Here is a 26,331-nt window from a genome sequence, read left to right on the forward strand (position 1 = left end):
CCCTTCTCGTGGAATGGTGTTTCCAGAAAACATAAGAGGTTTTCTCAGAAAACCACCCGAGTCCTGGCTCCCTGAGTAGGGTCTGCCAAGCCATGAAATCCCAAGCAACTCCATGGCAGCATCACCTACCTGGCTCTTATCTACTGCCAGCTGACCTTGGGTGGTATTTAAGGGAAAAAGTCTGCAGTGGTCTGCATGTCCTACTCCTCTTGCAAACCAGAAACAATATACCGCTTGGATGCAAACCATAAAAGGATCCTACTCGCCTAGCAGTGGGAGAACTAGTACTCCTTTCCCCATTACTGGGACCACATAGGTTTTTGGGTGCACTGGCCCCAGTCTCTAGGGAGCAAGCAGTGACAGTGCCTTCAGGCTTGCTGAGTGCCAGAGGAGACCTCACTCTCTCCATCACCCCTCCTGTGTGTGCTCTCCCAGCGAGCACCACGTGCACCTTCCATGTGGACTCCCAAAAACAAGCTGTAGAGCCATCTGAGAGAGGCAGAACTTGGTTTTTTTTCTGATGTTTTGCAATCTAAACTAGTTACAAGTCTTCAGCTTGGTAAATCCTCCTTAGTCTCTCCAACTGATGGCAGGAGCTCATCCTTGCTCCTTTCCATGACCAACTCCTTAGCTTAATTAAATAAAAGAATTTTACATTTCAATTTCATGAGAATAAACAGTATGAAAGGCAGAAGAAGGACAGATGCATTAGGGGTGATGGAATAGAAAGATCTGGAAGTGTCAGCTTGTTGTGCCAGTGCTGGAGCACGTAGAGCATTCTGCTCCTCATTACAGACGTGCTGCAGAATTACAGACACTTCCTCTGACTTTGTAACTTGCTATGTGCCACTCACCAGCACTGTTCGTGAAGAACATCACTGCTTCCAACTGATTTGGGGAGGATTATAATTGCACTATGGGGTAACAGGCCAGGGAAGACGTGAGTCCAGCAGTGTGTGATGCATCTCAATTTTACTCAAAGCCAATATTCACGCTTTTTCGAACCTCAAGACCTGAATGTGAGATGATGCTGTCCCACTAATGATGATGCTGCAGGGAAGTTTTAACCTCCCAGTGCAGAACTTCAAGTGCATTTATTGTGGCTTCTCTGCCTGGGACACAGAGGTAAGACCTAGTGCACCCAACAGCGCTTCCAACACACGCAACACATCACAAGATGTAGGGACAATTAGCCAGGCTGTGGATCTTAAAGATAAACCCTTCTGCCCATGTAAATTTTCAGGTTAGTCTAGGACACATCCCAACCTGCTTCTCAGGACTGCAGATCATTACAGAACAGTATCCAGGGGAAGGAAAGCCTCCTCTCAAGAAATGAAGATACTAGGTATGAAAGGGGACATGACTACGTGCCTGTTTTTCTTTCTGTAATGAGAAACATACCCTGTGAAATACCTCCCTAAGTTTCACTGAAGAAACTTTATTTCTTAAATTTCCTTGACAACATCCCTGAATTGCATGCATTTTCTGTGCTCTATTGAAAACTGGCACTTTGAAGTACTTCTAAGCCTTGTTACATCCAGTTATTCACAGAAGCGTGTTACTTTCCCTTTTGATTATACAAATACATCTCCTATCACTAAGTTTGAGGCTGAATACTAATAAAATGTGGTGTTGTAGAACTGTGTTTTAATGATCACATAGTGGTGATCATTATGGCTATGGCATACGGCTATGACAGAACCTGAAGTACAAATGCAAACTGATCTTGTCCCCAATCAAGTCCTTGGGAGAAGTTCAAATGAAATGAGAAGGGAAGTTTCTGGCCCTGTTCTTAAGTCAGTTATCAAAGAAGTGGCTGGTGACTGTAAAACTTTATTGAAAACAGAAATGGAGCATGAAGAGCCACAGGCAGATTTTCAAATTCAAACAAATATTCATCAGAACTAATTTGTGATGCTCTGCTCTCACCTCTTGCATGCTGCGACTGCATGCTGGTTTTGGACCGCTTATATATAGTTCTGCAGCAGATATAAAACTATTTTATTTCCCTGTTTATTTGGTATAATGCATCAAGAAACTGCACCTTACAGGACGGTGACTCTTCCAATGTTGCAGGCAGGCACTGTTGGAAGGCTCAAATGCAGCCTCAAAATGAGGGGCTTCTCACAGATGCAGCTAGGTTATCTAAATGGACACACAATCACATCTTATGGCTCACTTCTCTGATGAAAAAAGCAAAATTTGGCAGCTCATGAGAAATGAAGGGGCTCTGGCATTTTCTCAGAATACTTAATCCATCCCTGAGAGCAAGGGCAAACCCACTCCAGGGCCCATATCCTTACCCTGTGATTATTATCTTAGCATTTTTAAAACCTCCCCACTGCTTAATTCCTTCCCATTTTGTACCCCAAGGCTGCTCTTACTCATTAATTCTGATTGAACATTATCTGTGCTTCTGCTTTCAGCTTTCCATGTCTCTAAAACACTGGTTGAAATACAAGGGTAGTCCAGGTATCACACATTGCCTAAAGTAAGTCCAGCCCTCGCCAGCTGTGAAAACACACTATCTTCAGTAAACATTTCTGGGTTCATCTCCAGATTTTTTTGTTTAAACGTGTTTTTCATTAAAATTTGAAGCACTGGGGGTCCCTCTAATTATCATGGGATGCAGACGACAAATTCATCAGGGAAAGGTAAATGACTGGAAGTCACTAGTCAACCAGACACATTTTAGTGATTTTCAGGATTAATGACAAGGGTCATTCAGGATATGCCTTTAAATTATGTACCCATTGGCATCTGTTTAATTAAAGACTTTTCATTGCCTTTGGACATTCAATAACATTAAGTGGGGCCTCACAAAACATCAACTCAGACATAATAATTTGTTTTCTATTTTCTGGTCCTTCTAAAAAGCCCTTTTGCTTTAGGGACCTGCAGGTAGATATTTTGAATCAGCATCAGAGCTGCTGTTGAGAAACTTCTGGTATAATATTACTCCACCTCCCCTAAATCTACCTGAATTCACAGAATTCAATGAATTTGCCTAATTTTCTGCACACCCAGAATATATACCAGTCAGTAATAAGCTTCAGGCAGATCACTATAGTTAAAAGTCTTGTTCTGAAGACCTCGTAGTGGATGTATTTGTCATTGATATATTAGGTGATATATAGACCTGCAGAAGGATATCTTCCTATAGTGAAGGACACTGGATCTAGTCCAAGCTCAACTGCTGTTTACTACTAGAAAAGTTCAACTTCATTATAAATCTGCTGCTGAACTTTCAAGGTTGGGTTCATCTCACTTAAATTTATAACTTGCTGAAGTAACCCAGTGCTTGGACAGAGAAGGAGGTGTTGTCTGTCTGAACCACCCTTGAGGAGCTGACTGCACTGCATCACTGAAACAACTATTATTGGAGAAACCATTAATGTAGGCTGCAACTGAGCCATGTTGGAAGACAGCGACCCACAGGTCAAGGGAGGGGATTCTCCCCCTCTGCTGTGCTCTGGGGAGACCCCCCCCGCAGTCCTGATCCTGCTCTGGGGCAGCAGCACAAGAGGGACGTGGAGCTGTTGAAGCGAGGCCAGAGGAGGCCATGGAGATGCTGCGAGGGCTGGAGCAGCTCTGCTCTGGAGCCAGGCTGAGAGAGCTGGGCTGGGGCAGCCTGGGGAAGAGAAGGCTCCTGAAAGGGAGACCTGAGAGCAGCTCCAGTGCCTGAAGGGGCTGCAGGAAAGCTGGAGAGCGGTTCTTCATCAGGGACTGTAGTGGTAGGACAAGGGGTGATGGGTTCAAACTGGAACAGGGGAAGTTAAGGTTGGAGATAAGGCAGAAGCTCTTCCCTGTGAGGGTGCTGAGGCGCTGGCACAGGGTGCCCAGAGAAGCTGTGGCTGCTCCATCCCTGGCAGTGTTCAAGGCGAGGTTGGACACAGGGGCTTGGAGCAAGCTGCTCTAGTGGAAGGGGTCCCTGCCCGTGGCAGGGGTTGGAACTGGATGAGCTTTAAGGTCCCTTCCAACTCAAACCATTTCATGATTCTATGATTCTTTGAGAATTTATTATCAAAGCAGCAATAGAAAGCAACGGAAATATTAAAGTATGGACTAGTGTAGGTTGGAAGAGACCTCTGAGGGTTATTTATTCCAGCCCTGAACCGTTTATTTAATGCTTGCTCAGAGACAACCAGCCACGGTCAACATTTCAAAAGGCAACCTGTGCCAGTGACATTTCCCCCATGTCTTGTGGGGACCCTGTCTGACTTGTTGTCCTACTACAGATGGGTAGGGGATGCTGAGAAAATGAGAGTCTACAGCCCACGCCTCACTGTAGAGAACACCAGTCCTCATTAGCAGCGTACTTAACTTGAATTAAGGCCATGAACAGAATTAGTCTGTTTCCTGAGGGCATTTCAGCCCTCCCATCTGACAGCTCCTGTCCTTAGGCTCAGCACTGAGCATCCATTTCTGCAACTGTCTCCTCTGTCCCCTCTGTCCCCTGCCCAGTGTAGCAGTCTCTGAGACTCTGGATTAATTCTTGTTGGAATGGGATAAAAGAGAAATCTGGCTTTGCCTGACCTTGGGAGAAGTGGGGACAGCTCTGTACAGTTAAAGACAAGAAATTGTCTTCTTTTGGTATATTTTGGAAGTCTTATCCTGTTTTCAAGGAAGAGATTGACTCGCACAATGTTGTTGGAGTGAGTGAATGGCCAAACTTTGATTACAGCCTTTGCCGCCCAGTGCCACTGCATTAAAAATGTTATTTTCCTTTCAGAAGATTTAATGCCATAATGTTACCTATAAAGGAAGGCACAATAGAGTTGTCAAGAAAAATGAGAAATAATCCCAGCTGCAGTCCTGAACAAAGCCCTCTGAAGTAAAGCATGCAGTGATCAAAATAGCCTAGCGCCCGGCTGTTATTCTTTGACTAGGTAATAAACACAGCAACCTTTAAAAATGGATTTTAGAAAATAACCCCTTACGTTAGTGATGGGGTGGATTCCTACCTGATGATCACAATTAACCACCCCAGCTGGGGAGACTGCTAAAAAGAAATGTGTAAGTATAGCAGAGGTATCATTTCTGACAGTTTTGACCCTCAGGGTTATATCCCTTTCAAAGAAAAAGTTGCAGTGTAAGAATTATAAGACATTCATCTACTTGAGTTCTGCCTGCTCTCATTATCATGGGCACAACATTGAGACCCTTGAGGGAGAAGAACTGTCAAAATACTAAAAAATTCAAAGTTTTTAGCATTCACCAATTCACTTTCAGGTTCTCTGCACAACACAGTTGTTCACCAGGTAAATTAAGAGACTGGATTCAAAGTAAGTACTTTTCTTATTGCATCAGACCGCCATGACATCCTCTTTTCACAGGAGGAGATCGTGGAGGAAGCTGGTCTGCGTCTCTATTCATGGCATTTAAGAGCTTAAATGGCATAGGGTAGTGGAAAGCCATTGCAGCAGTGGGACTGGAGCCTGCCTTCATTAGCGTTATGTTCACTTATGTTTGTCTGAATGGAGCGAAGGATCAAACAACTTCCAGAAAAAGAGCTATTCAGAGAAATGGTGCACAGTGAGTCACATTCGTCTGTTTTCACCTCTCCTCAGCAAGGCATCGCTCCATAAACGCTACCATCATACCGTGTGCTGCACAATTTGCCTCTTCAAAAAAGACACAAGACCAGCTCCTGCATATTCTGGCCGACCTCTGGTAGTTTTACTAATAGCAGAGTAAAGAAGCAGATATTGCAGTCAAGACAAATAAAAATCACATTTGATGTGTCTTCTGAGTGAGCATGAGTGCTTCTTTCCCTTCTTTTCTTTACCATGTCATTTTATTTGCAAGTGGCATATAATTTCTTGGGTACCATCCCATAGATAAAGAGGGAAATTTTCACTTTGCAATACCATATCACATTGCTAATTTATCTTAACAGGAAGAAGAAAGCAACCATTAAAAAATTAGAAACCCTTGTTGCACATGCTTGTGGAAAAATAATTTCAGAGATTTTACAGTTTGAGTCAATTACACCAGATGTCAACTCCCAGAAATTCCAGGCTGTCATTGCTGCGTCATAATAAGTATTTTGTTCCTGTTTTTCTCTGTCAGGAAAAAAAGCTATACAGCAAAGAAAAACAGTAAAAATAAACAACAAAAAAGAAAACCCAAAAATAAAATCCTACCCCAAAATCCTGCAAATTCCACTCAAGAACACAGCTCAGTCTTGCCATGGAGGTGAAGTCTTTCACACCCAACAGATTAACCAACAGAGATGCAACAAGAGCAGCTGGGTTTAAACAGGACTTTACAAACATAGATTTCAACAGTTCATAGCCTCATCAACTGGCAAAACCATCTGAAGGGCACAGAGATCCAAATGACAAAATCTATAGCCAAAATCTATAGCTGTATTTTGTCTCCTTGATGTTCATAAGTGTTTGGGTCAGGACCAAACCTTAACTTCAGATATGTGAAACCACAGTGTAATGTACAGCATGTACCAGCTCTGCCAAAGGTTGGTAATTCTGGTTAAATGGCTGGTTTATCTGGTTTATCTCCTGTTCATAAATTTTGAACAGTACTGAGAGCAAATATTGCTAAATCCAGCTATATATTACACCAGAATGCCTTTATTTCCTAATGAAGAAAAGGTTATGGAAATAGCAGGCATTTAAAATAGACATTTAATATAATTAATGCATATGTACCCAGAAAAACACCGTTGAAAACTGAACCAAATAGATACCAGCCCCCTAATAACACCTACCAAGGAGTAATCTTTGTGTAGGGTAAGCAATTTTGCTGGGTACTGCATGAGTTTTTCTTCTAAAATACGCATGTGATCCATCGTCACAAAAGCCACACTCCTTATCATTGTGCCTCTGGCATGCCCAAGATGCCAATGCTTACTATGGGAACACTCAGGATTTACATGAGGATGTGCAGCATATGCCCTGCTCCACAGAAATGCTATTTCTCCTGCTGAGTGCTCTATGAACTCTTACTTCAGTAAATAAGTTGGACAAAGGAAGCAAGATGAAGAGTACTGCTGCATGTAAATGAAAGCCTTATTGAAGAGAAAATAGAAAGGCAGCAGAGAAAGAACACAGGAGACTAAGCATTCACAGAAAAGATCAGAAGTAAATGTATTAGGATGTACACAGAAATATAGGAAACAGTTTAATAAATCAATACAAAGGATGTGAGAGGATTTGGAGATATTTATTTAGCCAAAAGGTATTTAATACACAGGTCTGAAGGGACCAACTGAATCGAAGTGTTTCAGCTGTTGCTGTAGGTGGTGAGGAAGTCTCCTCCTTCCTCCAGGTGAGGAAGGAGACACCCAGCATCATTTGTCTTCACTATTCAAATAACAACAGAGTATTGATCTCCATATTTAGCAAATTTTCTGATTCCTGAAAACTACTACAGCTTCAAAAAAAGCGATTTTATGTAAGTATCAGATTTTACGCACCACGTTTTTCTCTACACCATCTAAAGAAAACCCACACTTAATAAACACTGCACAGTACTCTGCTTCGCATCTCCTGGACCCAAGCTCCCTAAAGCAGAGAGATGTTTTTCCTTTTTAGTTTCAATGGATGCTGGATTGGGCCCATAAACTGTATAATGAGGCACACAATCAGCATCATTTATTCTCCCGTCAAATCCCATGCTTGTGTACAGATGCGGTCGTCAGCATCTCAAAGATCACTCGGAAGGCAGGTGACAAATCTGTTCCTTACAGGTTTCATGAGATAATCTACTCGGTGGAGACTACCCAGAGGAAGGCTTCTCAGTGCAGATACTGTTACAAAAACTTCAGTCCAAGTGAATGGAAGAAAAATAAAGAAAATATAATCTAATTCCCTCCTACTGCCACCTGTTGTAAAGGAACACCAAAAACCAAAGAGCAACAAAACCAACTGAACAAAATCCACCACCAAAATAATCCAAAGAGCACCGGAGGATATTATTATATCACAAATAGAGATTTTCATCACACAGTTTCCAAATTCTCTGTGAAAGATAACATTAAGCTAGTGAAAAGAGTTAATTCTGCACTAAAAGGGCACTCTGGGAGTTAAGGCTACTTTTAATATTCTGAAGCAAAGCTAATTCTGACATGAATGATTCTATAAATATCATGTAATTTAAGCCCAGAAATAGGCTGGTTTATAATTGTTTCATTCTCTAGAGACTGCTCTGTTGATTTTAAAGATGGGAACACATATCCTATTGGCTTTAGTTGAGCTATGGGAACCTAACCTTGCTTTTAGGGAGCCAATTCTGGTCTTAGGTTGTTATTTCTAGTCACCCCCTACCCTCTATAAAACAATCCCATTTGACAAGGCTGTTTTTATAACAAACAGAAGTATTTCATGGTTTCCCTTTTCATTGGTTCTGCAACATAAATAAACAAATAACATTATTCCCAGCGCTATTTACACATTAAGAACAAGGAATAAGAAAAACACCAACAGAAAAGAAACCCCAAGCCCTTAAGCTATAGGTAATTAAGACAAAAAGTTGTAAAAGTCATTAAACACAAAAAGAAAGCCCCCTCTGGTCCTGATTTTCATTTAGACTGAGAAATCTTCCAACCATTCTGCCTGTGCATTTAGACCTCAATGAGGCAAGAGTAAATTTACAACCCTTTTCAGGTACCTTCATCCTCCCAGAATGGCATAAGCAGTGGTTGCATAAATAGAAACCAGGTAATAAATCTACTGAAACAGTTTTATTATACTTTCCAAGTGTTTTGAAGTGTTGCAGGACCCTCCACCAATGCTACAAAGGAGGCTGCATGACACAGGAGGTGATGGGATGCTTTTGCTTGCCACCCTGTAGGTGCTGGATGTGGACACCCACACGCCTTCTATATAGCAGGCACAGGCCATCCCCTTTCCCACCCTTGCTCCAAAAGCAAGGGCATTTCCAGCTCAGGGGTTTTATTTGTTCTTTATGTGGTTTGAAGCTTTACGAGACAACCTGGTTTTGGGGGATGCAAGAATGAAACCATGAGATTGTACTTGGATTTACAGGCTCACTGAAAAAACCCAACCAAAACCTATTCTGTGTCTATCAAGATGGTCAAAAACATGTTTAAAAGTCTGCCCTGCAGCTCTTGAATGCACTCAAGACCCAGGCCAAAATTTGTAAATATATGTTAAAAGTGTGATGCCTTTCCTTCATTTCATTAAATGTAATTTCTCTACTGAATCAAATGAAGTGTGATGAACCCAGCAGGTCTTGCCAGTAAAAGGAGATACCAGCAGCATCTCCAGGCTGCACAGAAACAGGGTTGCAGGAGAAATGGAGCTATGAAAGAATGAGATGATGGATCTCATCTTGCTTTGACTTGTCATCAAAATGAACCAAATCCAATGATTGGGCCAAGACACGTGAACAGAAAATGCCTTAACAGTGGTACTGACAGTCACACCAATACCAAATCATAGTATCACTGAATACGTGGTTGGAAGGGACTCCAAGGATCTTCTGGTCCTACATTTCTAGGCAAAGCATGACCTAGACTAGATGCCTCAGCACCTTGTCTAGCTGAATTTTAACAGTGTCCAACGCTGGGAAGTCACCCCTTCTTTGGGGAGATTATTTTCTAATATGTTCTAACTTCTTTTTACTTTCTATTTTGATTCCTATTCTAATGTCTTCTTTCTGCATTCTCTTTCTAATACTTTGTCCATATGGGAGATAATTATGTTGTTCTAATGCTGTGACCACAGAGACGAATCCATAAATCTTTTGGGCACCTAAAAGGGAAATTTAGAAAAACTAAGGGAAAATGTCATACAATGAATCACAGAATCCCAGACTGGTTTGGGTTGGAAGGTACCTTAAAGCTCATCCTGTTCCAACTCCCTTCCATGGGCAGGGCCACTTTTCACTAGACCAGGTTACTGCAAGCCACCTTGTCCTGTCCCTTGTCCAAAGCCCCTCTCCAGGTTTCCTGCAGCCCCTTTAGGCACTGGAGCTGCTCTAAGGTCTCCCCATAGCGCAGCAGAGGGTCAGGATCCCCTCCCTGAGCTGCTGCTCACGCTCTGGCGGTGCAGCCCAGCACATGGGGGGCGGTTCTGGGCTCAAGCGCTCACTGAAGTCGGGTCATGGGGAGCTTCTCCTCACCCAACACTCCAAGTCCTTCTTCTCAGGCTGCTCCATCCCTTTCCCTCCCAGCCTGTGTTTGTGCTGGGGATTGCCCTGACCCAGGGGCAGGACCTTGCCCTTGGCCTGGTTGAACTCCATGAGGTTCACAGGGTCCCACCTCTGCAGCCTGTCCAGGTCCCTCTGGTTGGATTTCCATCCAGATTTTCATTTACCCTGAGGAATCTTCCAGCCATTCTGCCTATGCAAGAAGACCTCAATGAGACAAGAGTAAATTCGCAACACTTTTCAGGTACCTTCATCCTCCCAGAATGGCATAAGCAGTGTTTGCTTCTTATGAAGCAGTATCACCTTTTTTCCTTCCACCTTCCCAACCTGGCTGAAGCCTGTCCTGCTGATGACATTCCTGCTGAGACCAACTGTTCATTAATGTAGTCTAGTTCTTTACATTTTGCCTCAATGAAATGCATTTCTAGTGGAAATTAGTTGAAGAACAGTCCCTAATTGCTCTTTTTTTTTTTTTCTGAATGTGATCTACACAGCCTGCTCATCCTCATTCACTGGGATTGTCACACCAGGGAAATGGTCTGCTTTATTTTCACATCTGTACAGTGTCAGCTAATGCTGCTGGTAGGATTCCTGAGGATGTCATTTTAAAGTCTCTGTGATAACACAGGAAGAACTGTGCATCCTAAATTAAAGTGACTGCCCCTAGTTCCTCGGCAGTGATGTTCCTTTTTGCTATTCCAGTGACAGAAGCAGAGCCCAGACATGAATGTTGCTGCATTTTATAGAAAGCAAGGAGGAGGTTTTGTAAGTGAAAATGCTGAAGGACAGAAGAAGAGGATGAATGTGATAAAGCCTGATAACAAGGGAAAAAAAGCCCAGCTGACTCCTGTAACTGGAAGCACGTAGAGTATTGTTAGGCCAACAATTATATTTCTATTTATATAGAATAGACATAAGCTGATATTTTTTATTAAAAAAATCAAATAAATGCTGCTATTGAAACATTAAATCTGCACAGATAAGGTCTCACAGAATAAGGAAAAGCAAAAATTAAGTTCCTGAGAGTAATCACAAACCCTTTCTACTCTGCATCACAAAGTCTTTTTTCCCCAGCTAATTTATTTATGCCTTAAATGCTTCTTTTAAAGAGCACATTATATGCAGTTTAGCCAAGCTAACATTTTATTGAAGTCTTAAACACACTTCCCTTTCCCCTTCTGTGACTTTGACAGCACATGTTTAACAATGTAATCGTACAAGTTTTGGAACCTAATGGTTTTACTTTAAATAAGAAAGGTTTGGTTTGTTTTTTTCTTCTTCTTTTTTAAGGACTGGTTTGGCATGTGTGTATAACGACATAGTGACAAACACAGGGAAAATTGAAATAATTATTAGTATTTACCTATCGTCTTTTAAAAACTTTATATTCTATAACACGTGGGAAAACAGGTGCCTTGTGCTTACGACCTGACTGGCTGCTAGATAAGATGTGATGGGAAGGAGGGAGAAGACCTCAATGTTTATAACTGAAAAGCAATCCCAGGCACAGCTACAGGTTGGGCAGAGAAGAGATTCAGAGCAGCCCAAGGAGAAGGACTTGGGGGTGTTGGTGGATGAGAAACTTAACATGAGCTGGCTTCAGTGTGCGCTTGCAGCCCAGAAAGCAACCGTATCCTGGGCTGCATCAAAAGGAGCGTGACCAGCAGGTCGAAGGAGGTGATCCTGCCCCTTTGCTCTGCTCTCGTGAGACCTCACCTGGAGCATTGTGTGCAGTTCTGGTGTCCTCAACATAAACAGGACATGGAACTGTTGGAACAAGTCCAGAGGAGGCCACGAGGATGATCAGGGACTGGAGCACCTCCTGTATGAAGACAGGCTGAGGAAGTTGGGGCTGTTCAGCCTGGAGAAGAGAAGGCTGCGTGGAGACCTCATAGCAGCCTTCCAGTATCTGAAGAGGGGCTGTAGGGATGCTGGAGATGCACTGTCCTGTCCTGTCCTGTCCTGATAGCTTGTGGAGAAACCCCATCGCCCCCAAGGTGTAGACAAGTCACACCAAGTTTGCCTGTGCACTCTCTGCATGGGGATCTGTTTGTCCCTCCATCTGTCCATCTACCCATCCATCCATCCATCCATCCATCCACCCATCCATCCACCCATTCACTCATCCATCCATCCATCCATCCATCCATCCATCCATCCATCCATCCATCCATCCATCCATCCATCCATCCATCCATCCATCCATTCGTCTCTCAGTTTTAGTATAAACCCAATTTTCCTTTTCAAAAGGATCTCTATCAATCTTGCCTGCGTGTTCCAAACTTACAGAAGTAGGAATAAAGTTCCATTTTTAACTTTCCCCCCAAAATCATCTTGAAGAAAGCTTCAGACAATTCTTGACATAAGTCTTGTTCCTGGGTAAATTTGCCTTAAGAGAACTTTCAGGTAGTTAGTTGCCTGTGTTCAAGAAGAAATCAGGTACAGCAGGAGCACTCAGGCAGGACAGAACAACAAGGCTGCTATAGCATTTCTTTTCTGTGGCTGAAACAAAAAGAAGTCTTCTCCAAATAAGACAAATCGTCTCAAGGTTCAAGCACCTCTAAGAGATGTGCCTTTAAGAGCATTATCTCTGGAAACATTGCCAAGCAAGGATGGAAAGACCCCAATTTGCATGTCATTGGATGTGACAAGCCAAGACACATATGGCAGCATCAGCTTCATATGTGCTTCCAGGGGTTCCTTCCCCACAGCTGGAGGATTTGGTCTAAGACAGAAATCAAACTGACGATGCTAATTTTAAGCAAGATGGATACTATCCCGAGACATGTAATGTAGCTCAAACAGCGACTGTCCACACCAATGATCTTTACAGCCTGTCTTCTCATCATGGTACCAGTGAGTAGTCCTGCTTTGAGTGAAGAGCAGCAAAGCTCTGAGAAAATACTGCATCCAAGGCACAGGCTGTGATCATCCACATGGAGAAAGCCGCACTCCTCTCCAGAGATGCTGTGCTAGTGCATCAGTTGCAGGATCATGAATCACAGCTCGTGCACACAGATCTGTGTTTGAACTATTGGCTCTAAAGCTGCATCAGCATCATCAGAAAACAGTGGTTTTTGTTTTTGTTGTATCTAAAACCTTGGGCAGAATCTCTGATTAGCACTCAAGAAGAGGTTTACCTTCAGCAACTTGGCTTCAACTCCTGGTGCCTGAGAGGCACAAATGCCTTTTTTGGTCCATCTCTCAGGCACCAAAATCATAGCGGCTTCATCGGGAAGCTGCATGTGCCCCATCATGTTTCCACTTCCATGGACTTCGCTACCTGTGCTGCTCTGAGAGTGCTATACACTCTGTGAGGTGATCAGTAAAATTAACTCCCTGGCCAACTTGCTCATTGACTGGAGACTGTGAGTAAAGTTCAAGCACTGGTGATGCTCTTTACGGAGCTATATAAAAGGAGAAAGTGTATAATACTGTTGGAGCAAGTCCAGAGGAGGGCCACAAAGACCTCTCCTATGGAGACAGACTGAGAGAGCTGGACTGGTTCAGCCTAGAGAAGAGAGGGCTTCTTAAGGGGAGACCTTAGATCAGCTCCAGTGCCTAAAGGGGCTACAGGAAACCTGGGGAGCCACAACCATGTTGTGATTCTATGATATAGAGAGGCTGGGAGGTAATAATTTGACAGAAGGCAGAGAATGGCTATGGCAGTAATTGTTAATGAATTAAAATGTATGCTTCTTTTGAAATACCTTAAAAGCAGCCATGCAGAAAGGTATTCTGAGCTACCAGAAACCCCTTTCACACTAATTTTGGCTGCAAAGGCTGTTATTTTATTGTTTTGTCATGTTGTTGAGCACAAGGAGGTCTTGAGCCTGTGTTTGTACATGTCAGAGAGCATATACAGCATATTAATAGACATAATAATAACAGAAACTGCAGTAATATGTGCAGTAATGCAACCTTCACACCCACCCCCCCCCCATTTTAATGAAAACCTGGCACACAGGTATTGAGGGGAAGAGAAGAGTATACAGCATACAAACTACAAGTGTCAATGGCAAGGCATCGTTCATGATGGCACCCAGGGGCATAACTCGAAGCAGCAGAATAACATTAAGAAAGGGAAAACGTAGGGTGTTTCAGGAAAGACAGACAGTGTTACCCATTGAGATACGTGGCAGTGGCACTTGAGCAATCCCCCAGCAAACGTGGTAGGTAAACCAGCACTTAAATGCTTTACCAATGCATTGGGGAAGTGGGGAAGACAGGTAAATAGACAAGCCAAATCCATAAAGCTGCCTGCTGGGAGTAGCGATGCATTAGCAGCGGTACCAGAGGACACGAGCAACTCCTTCCAAATCTCATTTCAGTCGTTTTGTAGGGAAAACTTGACGTTGGTGAAAACAACCTTCCCACATGCAGTCAGTTAACCTCAGATACAAGTTACCTCTGTTACAGCCAGGTTCAGATGAGCCTATAACTTCACCACCAAAATGACAACTAAAAATCTCCCCGCCAAGTTTATTCCTGTTTTCTTCTTTTTGTATTACTACAGACTACGATTTTCTTCTTTTAAAGGCCAATATAAATGGAAAAATTATCTCAAACACTAGCAATTAAAATGCTACGGTGAAAATACATGAAGACAACAAACCAATACGGCCACATTTTCACTGACACTGCCCAATCCTTTGCAATTGTTTTGAGTATGAGAAATGTTCCTGTTTCCTTAACTGTCCTGGGCACATATGAGACTGCAAGATGTGGTCATTTAATTTCTGGCCTTCTGGTCCATGCTGAAAAACTAATACAATTATTGAGCTGATAGGCAGAGCCAGCAGACAATTAGTTTTATTACCAAGGGGGCACAGGGATAGCGTGCCTCTACCACCCCAGTCCAACACAGTGGCTATCACCATCTCTCTTAAATTAATAGCAGCAGCTGAGTCAGGTCACCACTGACCCCAGCTATGAGGTGGAAACACACAACATTCATTACAGTTACATGTGCAGCCAAGGGTGAATGAGAGGATATTTTCACTTGGTGTTTTCTACTGTACTAACAGAACAAAGCTGTAACTTTTAATCATGGGCACAGAATGTGACAGAGAAACCGGGCTGGAATAGAGACATAAACCATGCAAAATGCAGCTTCTGCAAGTGGACAGAAGACCTGTACCTCTGCATGGAGAGTCTTCATAATTACAATTCTTTTCTTGAATGCAAAATCAATATGGAGTTAATGATGTTGTGATACTGCCCATCCTCCCATTTTATCTGCCCAAGGGGAAGCCAAGGCAGGTGTGACACAGAGTTGGCAACTGAGGGCATCGCATGAGCTGCCCCTGTGGCAGGATGTTGCCATGGGTGTAGAGGTTTGTCTTGCACTAATCTGTAATTTTTCAATCTTTGCACCAATTTTTGACTCCCTTCTTACTATTTTACTTGAATTTGTTATGAGGTATCTGAAAGTCTTTGTACAGATTCTACTCATCTTTCTTACCAAGGATAAGGTCATCACAGTTTGATCATTTCTGACTGAAGGTACAAATACACACAAGAGAGTAATAATACTTCAATCATCAAGCCCAATATTACCCGAAAATGCAATAGGAACATCTCAATTTCAGTCCAAATGGCAACAGCAGTAAATAGAACAGCTATGAAGGAGCTCAGCTCACCTTGCAACACTCAACTGCATTTAGGCATCTATATTCTATGTGATATATTAAAATTCTGCCAAATATTAAACATTCCTAAACTTGATCAGTTTATAAATTAAAGAAAAACAACGTATAAGCCAGCAAGGAACAAATCCCTGCCAACACAGATCTGTTTTTCAAGAATTATCCACTTTTAACCACTTAGATGGTTGTGTGTGTGTAACTGTGTGCTGTGGCTCAGAGATCAGCGGAAAATGTGATGGGATGGAAAGCATTCAAAGTTAATTATATAAAAAAAGAGGATAGATAATTTAGTTTATTTGTGATATTCAGAGTTCTGATTTCCATTTGACCACAGCCTGTCATCATGTATGCTGCTATAGGCCAAGAGCAAGTTATTTAATGCAACCACTTGTTACCGCTTCAATATTTCAACCATCTTTAGGAAACGCTCCCCCAAGGATTAGGCTGAGAACTGGAGCTATGTAAGAAGTCAATACAACCAATAAATTGGAAGTTCTTATTTCTTTTCTGTTTTCTATTGCAATTTCAGCTTTATTTTGTAGAAGCCATTTCTATTGCCAAGCACTGATGAAGCACTGGAGTGTGCAGAAGGCATCCAAGGCCACCTCGAACCTTGGATTAGCAAGCTATCTCCTAGGGCTGGACCTTTTTTATTCCCTTAATTATGTTTCTATTAAAACAAACAAAAAAAAAGCAGTTTTAACAGTTTTTTTTACAAACAGGCTTCCATCAGCCTTTCCTTTCAGTAGGAAGGAGCATAAGAAGAAGCAAAACTAGCAAATAAAGCAGACAACTCCCACTTTTACACATACACTTGCAGCTCATTTTTCCCCACCAGCCTGGATGCTGCAGTTTGCTCCTAGGTGCCTAATGAATTGCTGCAGTTCCTGCCCTGCATTTCAGGCCTTGTCTACACATAACTTGAATCTGTGAATCCGTAACTTTCTGATGCAATTTGGTACGAGACGCCTGCCAGAACTCACAGCTTCCCAGATCATTCTCTTTTCCAAGGCGAGACAAATATTTTTCAGGAAGGGTATAGAAAACAATTTTCATCAAATGTTATGAAGCACTCAGCCATTCTCTGCTGTAATTTAGCAACGCAGATAAGCGGAGATTTGCTTTGTACATCCACTGTCTTTAGGGAAAACAAGTAGTAACAGAGGGGTTTCAACTGTCTTACCTGTTCAGGGTTGCTGACATTAATGACACACTGCATTCACCTATCCCTCCCCAATAGCTTTTATCACTAAAATAATGTTGTCTGTTTCCATGAGCATCCACGACTTTGAGAAATGAAAACTCAGATCAACCAATATGCCTGTCCATCCCTGGGAAGGTGTGCATGACACACATAATGTCCTGCCTACCTGCTCTTTACAGACTGGTGCCTTCTGTTCAGTGGTTTGTTGTATATGGCATTTCAAGAGCATTCAGTGTTCACGAGAGATGAGGACTGCCAGCATTCAAGGCATTTCTGAAATAGTTTTCTCTTACACTACCATGCCATTTGGTGTTCATTGCTGATGATACAGGCAAGAAAACAAAGTGGTTTGGAATTATATCATGAGCTTGTACCGTAAACACTTTAAAACAAATAAACTACATAAAAGGAACTGGAGACACAACAGGGCATGGAGGGGAAATCGTGTGAAACGCTCCGATGTGCCTCTAACAATGATACTCCCATCCTGATGGACAGGAGAAATTTCATCAGTTTGTTGTTTTATTTGGTTTGTTTTTTCTTCCAATTTCGCATCCCTCCTCCTTTACAGTAATAAAAAATAATGATGGAAAATGTTAAAAATCCTATAAATCTGTACACTGTACTGTCAAAGTGCAGGAGAGAAATTTTCTTTTATAAATGGCACCAGGCCAATATATTTGAGGATAATAAAAGAACATATTGCCAGTGTGCATCTCCGCATAAAAGGCAATTAAAATATGATGTTAAAAAATGCTAGAGAAAATGAGGGAAGCACAGGCACTTGCTGTCTCTTTCTTTTATATACTAAATAATACAATAAAAATAGAATCCAATTAAAAACTCTGCCAATGCTGCAGGAATCTTATGACTCATTACAAGCTATTGGAAATCAAAGGAAGACAGACACCCAAATTATCTCAAATCTTGAGCTACAAGTACTCAGACCGACAACTGGCATGAATTCCTTCCACATTAATTTGACCATCAAGCAGAATCCTGACTTTGTAAACTTTAATGACAAGCCATTCCAAAATTTCTGGTGGCTGATTTTAATTGTGCTTTGGTGGAAGAAAGGATCCTTGTCCTAAGGAGTGAAGAAATAGCTGTTCATAATAAACACTCAGGCAGCAGGATGCAGCCAGTTATTTGGCTGGGCTTGTACCATACACAGCTTGGAGACATACAAAATTTCAGATGGAACTTCCCCCATATGAAATACAATTTTTGCTTCTATTTCTGTAAGCGTTTTGGGTTTTTTTAGTATCTTAAATAGTTCTTCATTGTAAGTCAATCAAACCACCCTCACTTTGACAGTCTGGAGGCAAAAATAATAAAATATTGAACTCAATCAAAAGAAATTAATTAATATTTTCCACTGAATACCAGCACCTAACCCACTTTGTACTGGGCAGAGTGCTTGCTAGCATGATTAGATCACAGTTCCTCAGGAGCACTGCGCCTGCCAGTCTTCATTAAATTTGGCTGTATTAATGCAGTTTTACTTCTTCAATGAAATTAGCAACAAATTCAATAAGAAGCTTGGATAATATCTTTCAAAATAAACAGGAAATGAGAAAATGCTGGGAGGAATAATCCAGCACCATCTTTATAAACCCCGCTTGCAGCTCCTTGTGTGCTGAGCTGGCGTTGCAGAGCATCTGCGGAGCCAAACCCCACAGAGCTGGTGGTGAAGTCCAGGAGGAAATCACAACCATCCAGCTTTTCATTTGTTAAAAAAAAAAGCAAATAAAATTAATAAGATGTTTATAATTGTAAAATCCAAGCAGCATTCTTTTCTAAAAAGTCCTTAATTTTAACTCTTTCAGGCAAATCAATGCATGAGCTCTGGTTGTCTTGTGTGTCTTGAAATCCAGGCTCGCACTGGTCACTAAAGGCTGCTGGAGATAGCCTTCCATCTCAGCCCTTGGAAATGCAAACCTATAAAATAGCCTGCAACTACCCTTTTGCTCGGAGGCATGATGTTTTACACCAAATGCTGGCTACCTTTAAGCATGGAAAAGTAAAGGATTTCTATTAAAGTACCTGTCACCAAAGTGATATTCCTGGAAGACGCCATTATAGAAAAAATAATCTTTGTTTCAGCAAGACTGGCATCCTTCCATAGCCAAAATGTCACAATTTCCAAAACTTCCCAAATTTTTAGGTCCGCACAAGTATTGTTCTACCTTGGTAGCCAAGAAAGAGCATTTGCAAACAGTGAAATACTGAAACCACAAGCAATCACTGCAGTGATCCATGGGGAGCAAGTGGTGATTGCTGAAGCCAGGGAAGCTCTTCCAATGTCCTGGGAGGACTTTGGAGAAGACCTAAAGGAAGAAAATATCAGAATAACAGAATCACAGCATGGTTTGGGTTGGAAGGGACCTTAAATCTCATCCAGTTCCAGCCCCCTTCCATGGCCAGTGACATCTTCCACTAGAGCAGGTTGCTCCAAGCCCCTTCTAATCTGGCCTTGATTGAACACTTCCAGGAATGAGGCATAATCCATGGGGCATTATCTAACCTATACATCAGCTTCTGACCCATCTAGGGTTTACAGATCCCCATATTTGACTGAGTCAACTCAATTCTCTTGTGCCTGAAAGAAAACATTCTCCCAGCATCCAAGAGATTTGCTTCCTGAAACTAATCTTGATTGTCAATTAATTCTAAGAACTTACCAAGCTCCAAAGATGAGCAGGGTAAAAGCTGTCTAGTACCATCAGCTATCTGTGGGGTATTCCCACCCCCTGCCTTAGCACGATGCAGAGTGTCATGGAGTGGAAAACGAAGCGTTCCTTTACTGCATCCAGAATGCTCCATTACAGCAAACCCATCTCAAAAAATAAATAGGAACAAAAGATGTGGCTTGCCTATTCATTTTCAGGCAGTGTTAATCTTTACCTGGGACGTAGAGATAGCCCTGACCAATAACTCAGAAAATAACATTTTTCCAATACATTTTTTCAGTGCAGCAGCTGTTCTGGCAAGCTCCTTTTTTTTTCTTTTTTTTTTTCTCTTTTTTTTTTTTTTTTTTAATTTGCTGTTTTCTCACTCTGCTTTGGGTTCTGTTCCTCTTTATGGCAAACAACAAACAGGAAATGTTATGTTGGTATTTCAGTGCAACGATGTTTTGACTCTTTTTTTTTTTTTACAACACTGAAAGCATATTTAGGCTCTGCACTCAACTGTGGCACACAGTATCTCTGACAAGGTTTTTAAACAGCTGGAAACTTCTGAGAACTTCTATAGAGATGCTGAATATAATTAACACGTAAGAGGAGCTGCAGAACGTCCGTGCTGAAAATAAACTTATGAATATGCATGAAACTTATGGAACTTTGTTCCAGGATATTGAAGAGGAGCAGTAATGTTGAAATGGAAGGTAAAGAAAGAGGCGGCAAGCAGAAAAGTGTGACTTTAGATTAAAATGGCTCCCTTAGACAAGGCAGTGAAAACTGTGCAACAGCGGATTTTGAAGCAGGTGAAACCTGCAGTGCTGAATTCCTCCATTACTGGTGAAGATCACTGCCTCAGGCTGAACTGATCCAGAAAATTTCAATTAAAAATTTCAACTGCTTCTATGACCAAAGTACAGAAAATATTACTTTGTCCTAGTTAAAAATATACATTTATTCTGGTATTAGGGTTTTTTTCTCCGCACCTGAAGGTCCTGCGAGTAGCACCTGGAAATGCTGCAGGAGGTTGAGTTTGTACTGGGGATGTGTCTTCATTGCTCCCACTCAGTCTCGTAGATGCTGGATGGAAAACCATCCAGCATTTTTGCCAACCTAGAAGTCTCCAAAAACAACCCAACCCACTCATAGGTGGCAATTACAATCCTATAAATATATATGCACATATTTCTTTTCCATGATACTTTATCCAGACTGTGTTCATCTTCTCTGGACCGTCATGAGAAGGGCTTCAGGCGCACACCACAGAGCAGGTTGGACACAGATTGTGTCACAGATGACTTCTGCTCTAACCAATGCAGTTGTTATTAGCTTAAAGGGCACAGATCTGCAGAATGGAGCTAAAAATTTTCATCCTGCTGTAGAACACAGATTCTGTTGTGTGGTACCCATGCGGACTTATTTTCTTCCCCAGTTATTTTCTCAACAAACCAGGAAACCTAAAAAAATGTTTTATGATTCTATGATTCTCAAACCCGTATTTAAAGGTCATCATCCTGCTAAGTCAAGATGTAGCAGTTAGGAAATGCTGGGCAGCCTGTCCCATGCCCAACTCACTGCACAGAATATGATCTAACTATAAGATACTCATTCATTTACTAACTCTGCTCAGAAGGCTTACTTTTCACTCCTGTTAAGGAGATAGAGTTACAAAGTTCCTCCTGGGATTTCTATAGCATAAGCACTTTGCAAAGACTAATGAATTTAGCTTATTACTTGTTCATAAGTTTATTTTCACATCACTCCTGTGGAAAGGATGACATTATCCCCTTCTTCACTTGGAAAGATTAAGCTTCACTACTTTAGGATGCTTTATGATGCTTACTATGCAATTCTGAAGCAATTTTGCTCTGCTGTTAACAGTATTGAAGTCCTCTGTTTATTCCAACCACCACTTCTACTCCCTTCGCAATTTTCAAAACCTGAAAGTGAGAGCTCCCAGCCCAACCAGAAAATAAAGACGGCAGCTACTGTGGTCACAGCTGAATGACTGAGCGTGAACAAGCTGAATGACTGACCGTGAACAGAACCAGCTCTTAACCACGGGGTGAAACTCCACATGGGTCCCTGCTGTTTATGAGAAGCAGAGCGCTAAGTGATCATCCACCTACACGCAAGATGACCTCAGGCTTGGGAGCTGCGGATGCAGCTACTAGCTCTCGTGTACTGATACACCTCCAGAAGCTGTGGCAGCAGGAGTAAAAGTCTAAGCCATTGCACCTGAGATGAATGTTTTTAAGGTGTTACCACGTGATCCTACCTCCACCTATTTATGCACGTTCATGCATGACTGAGCAAAAAGAATATTTGATGGTTGCCGGCAAACATGGGTTCATGGTTTCCAAATGATAACAGCATGTTCTGCACCAAGCACAGGTCAGGCACCCATGAGAAAACATGTGAACAGGCAGAGCGCTGAACCACTGTGCCCTAAGACCGGCAAAGAGAATCAATTACAGTTTCACCATAAAGTCATGGCCCACACTTGCACAGAATCCTTGAATCCCAGCCTGGTTTGTGTTGGAAGGGACCTTAAAGCTCATCCAGTTCCAACCCCTGCCACAGGCAGGGACCCCTTCCACTAGAGCAGCTTGCTCCAAGCCCCTGTGTCCAACCTGGCCTTGAACACTGCCAGGGATGGGGCAGCCACAGCTTCTCTGGGCACCCTGTGCCAGCGCCTCAGCACCCTCACAGGGAAGAGCTTCTGCCTAAGAGCTCATCTCAGTCTCCCCTCTGGCAGGTTTAAGCCATTCCCCATGGCCTGCCTCTACCTGCATTTGTAAACTTTGCCTTTGATTATTCAAACCCATGCGTACTTCACCAGCAGCAGAGCTGCATGCACATATAATGTTAATGTTAAGGAACATGGAACTGCTGGAACAAGTCCAGAGGAGGCCACGAGGATGATCAGGGGACTGGAGCACCTCCTGTATGAAGACAGGCTGAGAAAGTTGGGGCTGTTCAGCCTGGAGAAGAGAAGGCTGCATGGAGACCTCAGAGCAGCCTTCCAGTACCTGAAGGGGGCCTATAGGGATGCTGGGGAGGGACTCTTCATTAGGGACTGTAGTGATAGGACAAGGGGTAACGGGTTAAAACTGAAACAGGGGAAGTTTAGGTTGGATCTAAGGAGGAAATTCTTTCCTGTGAGGGTGGTGAGGCACTGGAATGGGTTGCCCAGGGAAGTTGTGAATGCTCCATCCTTGGCGGTGTTCAAGACCAGGTTGGACAGAGCCTTGGGTGGCATGGTTTAGTGTGAAGTGTCCCTGCCCATGGCAGGGGAGTTGGAATTAGATAATATTAAGGTCCTTTCCAACCCTAACTACTCTATGATTCTACACAGATTGATATACAGAAGCATATATGGTATGTATATAAACGGTATAGTATACGTATATTGAAGGTGGTGCTCAGCAGCATAGAGAGCTTTTGGCAAGGGAAGCAAACCAAGGTTTTCTATGCTCTTTCTTACATCAGTCCCCTGAGACCAACAGCAGCACGGCAGTCACTGGCCACCACCTTGTTAGACCTCAACTGGTGCCTGCAGAAGATGATAGCATCAACTTAACAGAGTTCACTGTTGATGCAGCACTTTTCCAAGCTAATTGCTTCCCATGCATAAAACCATGCTAACACCCCATGAGAGAACTGTGGGAATTAATTAGTTCATATTTGTTAAACACTTTGAAGATGAAAAACACTTTCTGAAAGTCACTTGTGCTCTACTCAGCCATTTTTTCCACACTAGGACAGCGTGTTTTCCAAGCAGAGCTTTGCCCCCTTTGCACTACAACTACCACACTGTTTCAGTATACACCTGGGTACATCTGAGAAGAAAGTTGTTTTATACCTGTAGAAAATCTCTCCTTTTGTTCCCATTTTTGCAGATTATCACCTATCATACTGTAGACTCAAGAAGCTGCTTTGACAGCTTCTCTACCCTTGCTTTCCCATAGCATCCCACGCAGGACCACCATAACATTTTTTTCTGTTTCATATTCCAGTCATCCCTTCAGAAATACAGTGGCAAACTGTGCCAATTCGTTTCACTGTGTTTGCTGTCTGCCTAGGGAAACTACAAGCGTGACTGTGACCGTGACCGTGACCGTGGCAGAAAGCTGAAATGGTACCTGGGGTGCAGAGGGGCCGGAAAAATGCCTTCGTTCCAGATTTACCACAGTTATCAGCCAAATTTTGTAGAATCATAAAATAGTTAGGGTTGGAAAGGACCTTAAGATCATCCAGTTCCAAGCCCCCTGCCATGGGGAGGGACACCTCACACTAAACCATCTCACCCAAGGCTCTGTCCAACCTGGCCTTGAACACTGCCAGGGATGGAGCATTCACAACTTCCCTGGGCAACCCATTCCAGTGCCTCACCACCCTCACAGGAAAGAATTTCCTCCTTAAATCCAATCTAAACTTCCCCTGTTTAAGTTTTAAACTGTTACCCCTTGTCCTTGGTCACGCAGCCCATCATCGCACTGCTTGGACCTATTTGGTCCAATCTGGTCTCCTGGTTGCTGTGTGCCACACTTGGAAAGGCAAGTCCAGTCCCTACTCTTAAAGAATCATAGAATCATGGAATGGTTTGGGTTGAAAGGGAGCTTAAGGTTCATCCAGTTTCAATGCCCTGTCATGGACAGGGACACCTTCCACTAGAACATGTTGCTCCAAGCCCCATCCAGCCTGGCCAGGGATGGGGCAGCCACAGTTTCTCTGGGCACCCTGTGCTAGTGCCTAAGCACCCTCACAGTAAACAATTTCTTCATTCTATCTTGCCTAAATCTACCCTCTTCTAGTTTAAAACTGTTACCCCTTCTCCTATCACTGTCCTATCACAACAGGCCCTACTAAAAGTAAATCCCCATCTTTCCTACAAACCCCTTTAAATACTGAACGATTGCTCCTGAGGTTCTGAACACTGCCAAGCCTGACCCTCTCAGTAATGGACTCTTTTGCCCCAATCATACAGCATTGACTCATGGGCTTATTGTTACCTATTTATTAATTAGAATTTTTAACCAAGGTAGAAACCTTGAGGCTAATGCAACTGGAGATTTCCTTTTTCCCCTCATTGTTTCTCTTTCTCCACTAAAACCCACCAATGCTGTAGCTCAAACAGCATCCCTTCACCCAAGCCACAGGTGCTCCCTGCTGCAGGGGGAGAATGGTGTTGATGCAGGGACCAGCCCATTCCTGAACTACCCCTCGGCAGAGATGTCCACCTTCTGCACACCTATTTGAAGGGAGATGCTGAGTCTCGGATGGGAAACCTGGCCCTCTTATGTGAGTTCCTCAAAGGCTGGCAGCCAGATTGCATAATCAGACTGAAATAATTCAAGATTCCCTCCTATGAAGAACAATTTTAGAAGATTATAATAATTTCCCACATAAACCAGCCACATTGAATAAGAGACTGCATTTTTTTTTTTTTTTTTTTAATAAGGTCATTCAAGGCCACCAGTTTTACTCACTGGACTTTAGCCAAAGAAATCTACATAAATCTCTGTAATTGTAAAAAGGTTACATTAAATTGCACGTTATGTGTTCCCCCTTTAAAAAATTCCCAGAGTGCCAAATATGAAAGCTGCATATGAAGGTAAGGAAATTTAGCCCTGGCTGGCTGCTAAAAGGAAACATGCAGAAGAGGTGTTTAAGGACATGGGGATGAAAGAGACTTGCACCCTAAGTCAGCTTAAGATAATCTGTATTACATCTGGAATATTATTAATTTCTTCCTATGTTTATTTGCTCACAGCAATTGACTGAACCAACACATGACCGAACAGAGAATAATATCCGCGATGCTGGGAATGCATCATGCTCTCAAGCTCTGCTGACATTCAGTGCTAAAAAGCTGCTCTTGTCAGCCTTTAGGGTGGTGTTAGCTGCAGAGTGAGATGCTGAAGACAGGCAGCAGCACCCAGGGACCCTCTAACATGGAAACAATAATGAAAGTGACAATGTACAGACACGACTGCAGACTTACTGCCTGTCAGCTGGTAGGGGACAGGAAGAGTGTGGAGGTGAGGGTAAGCAATGGTCCAACCTCATGGGTTTGAGCATCATCATAAAAAAATATGTCATTCCCCATTCCTCAGAGCAGCCTCCCAGTATCTGAAGGGGGCCTATAGGGATGCTGGGGAGGGACTCTTCATTAGGCACTGTAGTGACAGGACAAGGGGTAATGGGTTAAAACTTAAACAGGGGAAGTTTAGATTGGATCTAAGGAGGAAATTCTTTCCTGTGAGGGTGGTGAGGCACTGGAATGGGTTGCCCAGGGAGGTTGTGAATGCTCCATCCCTGGCAGTGTTCAAGGCCAGGTTGGACAAAGCCTTGGGTGAGATGGTTTAGTGTGAGGTGTCCCTGCCCATGGCAGGGGGGTTGGAACCGGATGATCTTAAGGTCCTTTCCAACCCTAACTATTTTATTCTAGGATTCTACTGCCTGGGAGATGAAAATCTATGAAAGGGGAGACCATTTCAGCAACTATCATCCAACTTTCTATGGCTTGACAACAGAAGAATCAATCATGCAATCATGGAATCCCAGGTTCATCTGGTTCAACCTGTCTAGGATGACTAAGACAAGATGTCCAGCCAAATCTTAACAGTGTCCAATGTTGAAGAGTCCACCAGTTCCCTGG

General features: G+C 42.7%; 1 protein-coding gene and 1 long non-coding RNA gene across 2 annotated transcripts in view; one reads left to right on the forward strand and one right to left on the reverse strand.

Moving 5' to 3' along the window:
* DCC (DCC netrin 1 receptor) overlaps nucleotides 1–26,331 on the reverse strand; it is a 602,355-nt gene that overhangs the window by 109,720 nt on the left and 466,304 nt on the right. The gene's annotated exons all lie outside the window — the stretch shown is intronic.
* Nucleotides 21,534–26,331, forward strand: part of LOC130597281 (uncharacterized) — a 269,591-nt gene continuing 264,793 nt past the window's right edge. Inside the window, exon 1 of the long non-coding RNA XR_008971709.1 lies at nucleotides 21,534–21,547. This is a non-coding gene — a long non-coding RNA (uncharacterized LOC130597281). The remainder of the gene's footprint in view (nucleotides 21,548–26,331) is intronic.

This window comes from Pezoporus wallicus, unplaced genomic scaffold, assembly GCF_028554395.1.
Source record: "Pezoporus wallicus isolate ANWC-B61680 ecotype Strahan unplaced genomic scaffold, APGP_CSIRO_Pwel_v1 scaffold_13428, whole genome shotgun sequence".
Classification (NCBI taxonomy): domain Eukaryota; kingdom Metazoa; phylum Chordata; class Aves; order Psittaciformes; family Psittacidae; genus Pezoporus; species Pezoporus wallicus.